This window comes from Rattus norvegicus, chromosome 1, assembly GCF_021556685.1.
Source record: "Rattus norvegicus strain SHRSP/BbbUtx chromosome 1, alternate assembly SHRSP_T2T, whole genome shotgun sequence".
NCBI classification, from domain to species: Eukaryota; Metazoa; Chordata; class Mammalia; order Rodentia; family Muridae; genus Rattus; species Rattus norvegicus.
Window position 1 is genome coordinate 246,353,471 of NC_141534.1, and position 10,720 is coordinate 246,364,190.

Below are 10,720 nucleotides of genomic sequence, written 5' to 3' on the forward strand. Positions count from 1 at the left end.
ACTTAGGACTTTGCCTGACCAATGCAGGAATGACCTGTTACCCGCCCCCTACTAACACTTTCAAACCATAGAAAAGTCAAAAAGGAAATAAATCTCCTGGAATACCTATATCCGGACATAACCATTCTTACCATACATTTACAACATGCAAACATAAAGTTTTCAAAGCTGCGACCCTGCGCTGCACTAATTCCTACTTAAAGCTGAAGGTTCCCATTCAAAACCTCGCCGTGCATATGGGAGAGAGGACTAACTGTTAAATGCTGGAGCTCACAACCAAGAGACAAAACTATGGTCTCACTTGTCGTTTTGTGTCATGCCCATGAACCATTCATGTACATTTAATCACACAGTATTTCTTTTCTCTTTATTACCAAACTTCCTCATTTGATCGAGAACATAAATTATGCTGAAGTTCTGTTTTATTCTTACTGTAATTAGTCTGTGTCTCTGCTCACAGCACCCCTTATGGAGATGGCTTACACAAATATCATGATAAGTTGAGCTGTACATAAACGACTATGCATTTCTTAGACCGCATGCCTACATAAAATGTACCCTTTAAGTACACATTTCCATCAGTTAAATATCAGTACAAAAGTATCCTAATATGATAAGCATTTTATTTTGGCTTTGGGAAACAAATTTTTCCCCATGGTGTGTAGTAGTCAACAGAAGAAAGCATTTTCCTGTCCTCGGTTAATGTTAAAGTCACTTGGGTGAAGCCAGCCATGCATGAGGAAATCCCTCCCAGTGTGAGCTTTCCAGAAACTCAGGAGAAGGGATTGTCTTTGCTGCAGCCTTCTGCTCTTTGGTTTCAGCCCTAGTCAACTCAGATCTGGGCTTCAGCAGAGGCCGTGTCCCTGGTCTGCCGCCTCCTGTGCTGGTCTCTTCTCTACACTGCACTGACCGCCTCTGCACTTTGCAAATCACAAGGGCATTGTTACTCAGTCAGGGCTTGTGATGTTGCCTGTGGGTTGGTGTCTCAGGCTGACACTTTTTTAGGGATGACTCGGTCCTTTTCACCATCACAGTTAAGGAAAAGAAATAAAACATCGGATATTGAGATCAGGAAGCATACTCACAGTCCTCGAGAGCCGGCGTGCCCCTGGCAATTCTCACACAGTAGCATCTTCAACTACACAGTTGTAGTCACTGCCATCTTTTATGCTTCACGGAAGGTGGCCAACACCACCCAGTGTTATGTTACTGGTGTTTTATTTAGTTTACTGTTTGAGAGAAACTTTTCTTTCCAAACATAACTTATCATTATTATTAATCCTTAAAACCAAAATAGAATATCCAGTCACCTCTCCACATCTGCAAGTTCCCTATTTCAAGTTGCAAACATTCCAGAAATTATATTGTTCCAGTACTGACCTTTGTTTCCCTGTGTCATTACACCCCAAACAACAAAGACTGAACCAGCAAACCCCTGTCCACACAGCATTTACATTGTATTGGATATTATAGGTAATTCAGGAATTATCTAAAATACACAAGCAGATGTGTGCAGACTAAATACAAAAACTGTGTCACGTTACTGAAGGGACTCAAGCACCTGCATCCTTGTGAGAACTGAGAAATAAACATACAATAAAAAGAATGTGCTCACAATGTTATGCAAGGGTGGAAAGTTTTAATGAATAGTACAAAAATATGAGCAGACCCTTGTAAGCTTAAAATTTTAAACCCTATTTTTAATAGGAGTTTTTTAAACACTTTAAAAAGTGTTTAAAAACACTTCTACCCACTACCCACCAAGAGGTAGTAGAAAAGAAAGGTTATTAGGATATAGGAAGTGGACCTGTTTAGAAATTGTTCTTTGGAGCAAATCTGATCTGCATTGTCAGAAAATCAGCAGCAGCAGCTTGATGCACTCACAAACACTTTACAAATACACCAGCAGTCCTGCTCAGTCATGTCAGAATAGCAAACACACATGGGCAATGGTGGCATGATCTAACAGAAACAGCCAGGCCTCAGCCAAATCTGCATGACTCAGCAGGAATGATTAGGACCACCAGAGAGAAGGACACCTGCCTCTCTCTGCCGTGCCTCTCTCAACGAAGTAAAAATCAGTGAAGACTAAGAGGTGAGGCCAAGATGTGTTGCAAAGCTGTCTATGTAAGCCCCAGTCGCTGTCCTTTGAGTCCTTTTTATACTCCCTCCAAACATCACGTGTCCTCCATGTGTTTTGCCTCAGTCATAGCAAAACCCCACATGAGTCCGTATCAGCAGACGTCACTCTGCCAATAGACCCAAATCCACAGAAGTAGCAAGAAGTTGCCAGAACTCCGCCAGTTTTTTTGCTGCATTTCTCTCTGTGGAAGCATAACAGACGGAGTTCACCTATGCAGTGTAAGGTGAACCAGTGCATTTGTGTTGTTAGTGAAGGGTCTTTCATCACACGTCCTCTTACGTGCTCGCTTTAGCAAAACATCCTTTCACCTGTGTCTGCTTCAGGAAAACATTCCGTCACATGTTTGCCCCAGCAAAACACACAACTGACTTGCCACTTCTGACTCTCCCGGAAACTTCTGTTGTTTTGGGGACAGATTCTCACTATGGAGCCCAGGCTGGATTCAGGATTATAGCAATCCCCCTGCCTGCTGCCATGACCTCCCAAGTGCTGGTATCGTAGACATGAGCTACAAACTTTAAGTAAAACATGGCATGGAAAGCCTTTTGTTGTGACATCAAAACTGTAACAAAAAAAAACAAAAAAAAACAAAAAAAATTAAGTAAATAAGATTCATTTACCTGAATAAGATTCTTCACTAAAACCTGAAACAGTTTTTAGAGAAAGACAAAATATTACAAATGCATGTTATAAGCATGACATTATTATAAATTATATCAGATGAAAAGTAGTTGATCAGGGGCGTGGGGGTAGGACTTGCATAAGGGGGTACTAGAAGAAGAGGAGGGGTGATATTGGGTTGTAAAATGGATAAATACTTTTTTAAAGCAGTAGTGGAAATCTCACCTCCAAAATCCCAAACAGAATATTAGAAAGAAGAATTAAATTCTCCAAGAGGATATCAGATTGTGAATAAGTGTCATTTTAAGCCTTAAGAATAATTCCATATTAGTAAATAAATTAATATAATATACTTCTTAGCTGTCCATTACTTCATTCCAAATCTGTTATGCTTTTCAAAATCAAACTGTAAAATAAATTTGGATGAGCAACGATTGAATATTATAGAAAAATTCCTTGGAAATCTAAGTCGAGCATGACATTTAGTGGAGAAATAATGAAAATATTACTATTAAAGTCCAGAAAAATGACAGTTGCAATCATCAAACATTGTTCTGGGCATTCAAGCCAATGCAATCGATTAAGAAAATTAAATTTTCTTATATATTTTCATATATATATATGGCTCTAAAATATTATCCAGTCAATACAATTTTTCCGGTCAATATAACTTTTTCTAATTCATAATTTCCTGAAAACCCCAGTGGTAAAAACAGAAAAGTTTTGGAACTTTTCAGAAAATCATTAAGATAATCAGTTTCAAGATGCACAAAAAACAGTTACTGTCTTTCCATGTCAGTATAACCAGACACAGAACTATGGTATTTGCAATAGCAATGGATAAATTTTTTAAAAATGACAGAAAAACTGAAAGGAAAATTTTACCACTGAAAAAGCAGGGCTGGAGATATAGCTCAGGGGTTAAGAGCACTGACTGTTCTTCCAGAGGTCTTGAGTTCAATTTTCAGCAACCGCATGGTGGCTCACAACCATCTGTAATGGGATCTGATGCCCTCTTCTGGTGTGTCTGAAGACAGTGACATTGCACTCACATACATAAAAGAAATAAATCAAATAAATCCTTTTTAGAGAAGAAATTGTAAAAAAGCAAACAGAGAATAAAACTTAATTGGCTAAATGAAAAGATGGTTTTTGTTTCTGGTCAGGAAGATGCAGGGCTAGAAAGGAGTCAGCTCTCTGGAATATAGACAATAAATCCCAAAAAATCACCATGGGGTTATTTCAATATTTTTCACTTACATGAATTGTGTGTGTGTGTGTGTGTGTGTGTGTGTGTGTTTCTGCCTGGTATATTTGCTATATGCATACATGTGTACTTGGGTGCACATGCCCAGGAGAGAACACCCATGCCCTGCTCCACTGTTCCTAGCTTATTCCTTTGAGACAGGGTCTCTCCCCAGCCCCAGGACGAGACTGTCAGTAGTCGAGCCCCAGCCATGTTCCCGCTCAGCCACTCCTGCACTGGCATTGCGGACACCAATGCTCTTGACTTTCTACTTGAGCTCTGGAGATCCAAATCCAGGTACTCATGCTTGCACAGGGAGAGCTTTTACTGGCTATGCCATCTCCTCTTTTTCAGATTGTAACAATTATTTTAAAATTCATCTGTAAAGAACATAACAGAAGCCATTCAAAGAGCAGGAAGAAGAGCGTGAACTTTCACCTTTAAAGAGTAACTCCTAGTATTTCACAGTGACAGAAACACTAGCATGAACTGCGAGTTACGTGGAGGAAAAAAAAAACAACATTTCCAAAGAATCTCAAACACAGATGAAAATGTAAAGAGAACTTAGTACGTGATAAATGTATTATTTCCAATAACTGGAGAAAGAGTATTATTCATCAAACGATATGAGGCAACTGGCCTCATTACAGAAGTTAAATTTCATAAATTATAAGTATAATAAAATTCATAATAACTGCACAAACATGAATATAGGTGAATGCTTTTAACACAAGAAGCCAAAAACTATAGAGTGAAATCAATTCACATAGAATTTCTGGGCAAAAAAAACCAAAACACCACAATGATAATGTTTGAAACACAGGGAAAAAATAGCAAGACAAACAATGCATAAAGAATTACTACTATTACACAAAGTGTTCCCACAAACTACTTATGAAAAGAAAGATGGCCAAAAGACAATCAAGACTCGATTCACAAAAAAGTTCAAATTGACAAAAGTACAAAGAGGTTCAGTTGCATCCCTTGCTGAGATGCAAACACAATAAAAAGGAAATCTTTTAAAACCACACAACTCATCACATAAATGGCCAGAGCTGAACACGGCCCAAGAGGGAAGAATTGTCTTCGTCAACAGCTGCTAGAGAGGATAAGGAAACACAGACTTTCCAGGCGCGTCACAACTATAAATGAGATTTTTTAGAATCAGTTATAAATAAACCCCATTCAATCCAAAAATCTCATATACATAGAAATACACACATACACGCACACGCGCACGCGCGCGCACATACACACACACACACACACACACACACACACACACACACACACACAAAGATAATTACCCAGGGGACAACATATGTGTGCAAATATAACCCACTGCTTTGCTCATAAAATTGAAAAGAAAAAATAAAATGCCATCACTAAATGGTTAAACAAGTGATGTGGTATAACATATATCATGTTTATAATATCCATATATCTGTATGGACACTGATCCAGTGCAAGACAATCTCAGCTGAATCATTTTTTGTGCCACATCTGTATGTGTCCATACGCACTAAAATATCTAGGCGTTTATATCTTCCTGGTGAAATTTCAGTGATTTCACTGTCATTTTAGTCGTGTCGTTCTGTTTTGCTTTGTTTTTTGTCGTTGTTGCTCTTACTAAACTCATGTCGTTTTAACCACAAACTACTAAGGTTTTTCAAAACAAAATAGTTTCACCGGCAAGTTCTCTAATGCTTTCATTGTCTCTGTCTCTCCCACTGCGCATGCACTGCCGCATTCCATCAATCGTAAGGGTTATGGTTTGTTTTCCTTCATATCTTTCGTTAGTACAGATCTTAAAATTGGCAGTACCTCCCATGGTTGCTGCTCAGGGGGCCACTGACCACTTACAGATGTGCTCGTGATTATCCATGCTGTGTCACGAGAGTGAATTATATGTGTTTGGGGGACACTTTGGAATCGAACTGGCACTTAAAATTGCTTGGGTTACCTTTGTGTAATGAATCATCTCAGACCTCCACGGCTTAAAATGACAGCGACCATTTCTCCTCTGTTTCTGGGAGTCCCAATGAGGTTCCAATAAGGAAGACTCTTCAGATCCCATTCTCTTGTCCCACAGTGGCTGACAACGGACAAACAGGAAGTTGGAGGAAATAGGAGAGGCTGGAAAACGGTATCATCTTCCATCCGGTCTCCGGGCTTTTCCATGTGACTCCCTGGGAATCCAGCCAGCCTGATGGTCACGGGGCCTGAGAATGTTGCCATGGAGGCTCCGGGTTCTGACACACATTCCAGCAAGCCTGTTGCCAGCTGCATCCTCACCTCTGATCTGCCTTCAGAAGCTGCCCAGCACCCTCCTGCTGCCTCCTTTTGCTTACAGGCAAACCCAAAGCACCCTGATATCCAGAAGGCTTCCCCTCTAAGTGTGGAGTGAGTAAGGTTCTAGAAATTGCATTACAGTCTCTTTTGCTAGCAGGAGTTCAGGGGAATATGCCGCGGTTTTATAAACATTGTTCAGCATTGAAATGTAAGGTCATTTTTAATCCAGGAAGGTACTGTCTGATAAGAAAAATAATTGAATTCTTATCTGTTTAACAATGCTATTTCAAGACGTTCAAAATAAAAATTCTAAATGATAAAAGAACATCGCCTCCAGTTTTATCAGCACAATTTTTTTTCCTTCTTAGTGACTACACCAGAGACGCCTTCCCTTGTCATTCCATGCCCACCTCTCCTTGAGAGGCTGACCTACAATTCCCCATGTCCTCCAGCTTCAGAATGAGCTGGACTGCTGAGCAGAGCTGTCAGGAGACAGAAGGAAGAAGAGGAATTCCAAATGCTAACACCCTCCATCCCCTGTGTGAGCCTGCCTGACTCTTCCACAACTCTCTCCCTCACAGGTGTCTGAAACATGTCTGTCTCTGAGTTCTCTTGAGGTCAGGGGAAAATAGCCACTCAGATACCCAGTCCCAGGTCCCGACATGTCTTTCAATGGGTCTGTTCTACATTTATAAACAAACTGACTAATGAGAGGCCAATTGACTCTGGGGAGCAGGGAGCCAGCCACTGTAATATTTTCTGTTGATATTTCACTCGTGCCATAAACACAACTTCAGTGATGCCAGCTCAGCGTCACACATGGTTTGAAGTTGTTTGACCCAAATCTGACCTCGTCGTGCAGCAACACTAGAGGAGGAAACCAGTTACCAGACATCAGTGAGCGCCGACAAAGGGAGACACATGAAGAGTCGGCTGAGGTGGGAATGACTGGAATAGAATAAAAGCAGGGGTGATTTTACTGTGCTGTCTCAGAAACCTAGGAAGGCTTGAATGGTAACAGCCAGAGCTCTCTCTGCTTTGCACTGCTCAATGTCAAAAGTTAAAGGAGGACCCTTGAATAGGACAGACCCGGGTTTATATATCTATAAACTTACATAGGTGAATTTCTCTACTTAACATCTTTGAGGAGAGCTCAACCTTTATCACATTGTGCATTGTAATACTGAGAGAAAACAAGACTGTCCCAGTCATCTGCCGTCTTAACGGTGGTAGCAATTGAAATACAGCCGGTGAGACCAGACATTTACAGAATTGAAAACAAAGCATAACCTGTTCAGGAAGCAATGAATGAAGAGAAAGTCTTCTCTCTTTTTTTTTCTAACAAATAACTGATTTCTTTTTCTTTTTTTTCTTTCTTTTTTTTTTTTTTTTGCAAGTAGCTGGAAAAGAACACCCAGACTATGATTGGTTGTGGGAAACAGCTTGGCATAAGTTCAGTTATCGTTTAAAACCAAAGCATGACTTGAAAGGTGACTGCCAAGTTAATTTTTTGTTCCAGTGATCCTGGTTATTGAGATATGTGCAGGAGAAACACAGATTGAAAAGGATCCCAGCAACATACAGCCCTCACGCAGGGAGACTTTACGCAGCCCTCACCTGGATCCTCCCCCTCTTCAGCCGGAAATCAGAAGATGTTCTTGGTCAGTGGATCTCAATCTTCCTAGTGCTGTGACCCTTTAATATAGTCCCTCATGCTCTGGTGATGCGCAACCATAAGTCCGTTCATTGCTACTTCATAACTGCAATGCTGCTACTGTTAAGAGCCATGTTGTAAATATCTGATATGCAGGATGTCTGATATTTCACAGCTGACCTCTGCAAAAGTGTCATTTGATTCCCAAAGGTTGGTGGCCCACAGATTGAGAACCGCTGTTCTATGTAGATCCTGTGACTCTATGGTGATAGTAACTGTTACTTACCCTGTGGCAATGACGCTATGTTTTGCAAAATATATTCATCTCCCTTTAACACGAACTTCTCTGGCATGGTGATTCACAAAGATTTCAGACATAGGATTCCAGGCAGGTCTATTAATCCCTACCAAGGGCCAATGAGACGGCATAGTGGGTAAAGGTGCTTCCCATCCAAGCATAACAATCTCAGTTGGATCCCTTGCAGGACAGAACCAACCCCTGAAATCTGTTCTAAGACCTCTACACATGGGTACCCACATCTTACTTATGTGGGTACACATACGCACACACACACACACACACACACACACACACACACTATTTATAGTAACAATCAATAAAAAGTTTAATTATAAAAATAAAAAAGAAAACCTTGCTCGAGCAATACCTTGAACCATCTGTGCAATACGTTTATACATATCATGCTCCATGTCATAATTAGAAGGTAGAGAAGTGGGAAGTGTTATACTATGTGGTTGATGAAGTCAAATGTTCACTCAGAATTATGAACTTTGATATATCAGAAAGCCTGGTAGAGCCTTTCTCATCCCAACGTAAAGTCTCTTTAAGGGCAAATTTTCTTAGCTGCTACTCTCAGAAATCCACCTTGAGCTAACTTAAACAAACAGGTGTGCAATTTACTGGAAGAGGTCTGAGGCAAGCAGCCTGAGAACTTCACAGTCACCTTAGATGATGGAGTTCTTTCAACTGAATCCCACTCTCCACAGACAGTAGACCACTTCAACTTCTGAAGGAATCATGAGGGAAGCTTCTCATTCTACTGGGCTTACTATTCAGAGGGTTTTTTGTTTTTTGAGTTTTTTTTAACTGGTTATTTTATTTATTTACTTTCAAATATTATCCCCCACACCTCCTCTCCCCTCCCCCTGCCTCTATGAGGGTGCTCTCCCAACCTCCCACCCCCATCTCACTGCCCTAGCATTCCCCTACACTGCCTCTTCAAGCCTCCACAGGACCAAGGGGCTCCCCTTTCATTGATGCTACACATGCAGCTGAACCCATGGGTCCCTCCCTCCATGTGTACTCTTTGGCTGGTGGTTTAGTCCCTGGAAGCTCGGAGGGTCTGGTTGGTTGACATTGTTGCTCTTCTTATGGGATTGCAAATCCTTTCAACGCCTAAAGTTCTTCCCCTAAGTCCTCCATTGGGGTCTCTTTGTTCAGTCTGATGGTTGACTGCAAGCATCTGCCATCTGTATTATTCAGACTCTGTGAGAGCCCCCCCAGGGAGGCAGCTATATCAGGCTCCTATGAGCAAGCACTCCTTGGCATCAGCAATAGTGTCTGGGTTTGGTGTCTGCATATGGGATGGATCCCCAGGTAGGGCAGTCTCTGGATGGCCTTTCCTTCAGTCTCTGCTCCACTCTTGGTCCCTGCATTTCCTTTTGACAAGAGGTATTCTGGATGAATATTTTTGAGGTGGATGGATGGCCCATCTATTTAGAAGTTTTTAAGAGAAACTCATTAACATCAAACTGGCAGTGTCAGATGTCCTAATTTTAAAGACAAGTTAAAAAAGGTTGAGGAAGACACTAATGCATCGCTCATTGAGATGTAATTGATCTATTAGGTGAGATTCCCTAAAGCTAAATATCATGTCAGTTAATGCTCCAGCGATACTGCTCCTAAGGACACTCCCACAAGAAATGACTACTTGTAGTCACAAAAAGATATGTATGCAGGAGTCACAGTCTTCAAAGGGAAATGACTTATTGGAGGGACTATGGTGTATCTGTTCATTGGAATACATATAATTTCGAAAAAGTGAACCTAGTGATAGAATCCACAGTATGAATAAATTGTACACAAATACTAAAAGAAAGATGTCCAGATGTTTATAAAGAGCATATTATGTTATTCCACTTATGTGGAGTTCTAAAGCAAGCAAACTTAATCTATGTGAATATGGATAGGAACGGTGGTAACTTTGGGGATTACTGAGTAGTGGAGAAGTAAGAGATCTGTTGGGGTGCTGGAAGTGTCCAATATTGGAGGGAATGTTTTATGGGCATGCTTCTTTGTAACACTTCAAGCTGTCCATAGGATGCATGTACTTCACTAAATATGAAATATACTCCACTAAAAAAATCAAATCAAAAGATATGAAGTAATGTTGGGGATTTAGCTCAGTGGTAGAGCGCTTGCCTAGCAAGCGCAAGGCCCTGGGTTCGGTCCCCAGCTCCAAAAAAAAAAAAAAAAAAGAAAAGAAAAAAGATATGAAGTAATTGATTTTTAAATATCACCTTATAAGATTGTCTTCTGACCAAACATGTGGCACTCGGAAGAGTATCTGTCCAAGCAGGAAGAAAAATTTTGCCCCAAAATATAACAACATTTGGTACATCCTGTAACTTAAAGTATATGGCTTTGTGTGCAAGAGATGTGTGAAAGCTCACATTTTATTTTATTATTCATGTTTGGTAAAGTTTTACTTTGAATGAAACTCTTATTGTGACAATTATAAAT

The 10,720-nt window shown here is 40.5% G+C and overlaps 1 long non-coding RNA gene across 3 annotated transcripts; it reads right to left on the reverse strand.

Annotated features, from left to right (window-relative positions):
- Positions 1 to 603: 603 nt before the first annotated feature.
- LOC120100024 (uncharacterized) lies at positions 604 to 6,124 on the reverse strand. 3 transcript variants are annotated; one of them, XR_015648196.1, is made up of 3 exons: positions 5,974 to 6,124; positions 3,650 to 3,791; positions 604 to 2,705 (listed from the first exon to the last, which is right to left on the reverse strand). It is a non-coding gene; the product is annotated as an uncharacterized LOC120100024 (long non-coding RNA). The 3 variants fall into 3 exon arrangements; XR_015648195.1 differs by having other exon boundaries at positions 3,650 to 3,811; XR_015648194.1 differs by lacking the exon at positions 5,974 to 6,124 and having other exon boundaries at positions 3,650 to 4,448.
- Positions 6,125 to 10,720: the final 4,596 nt, after the last annotated feature.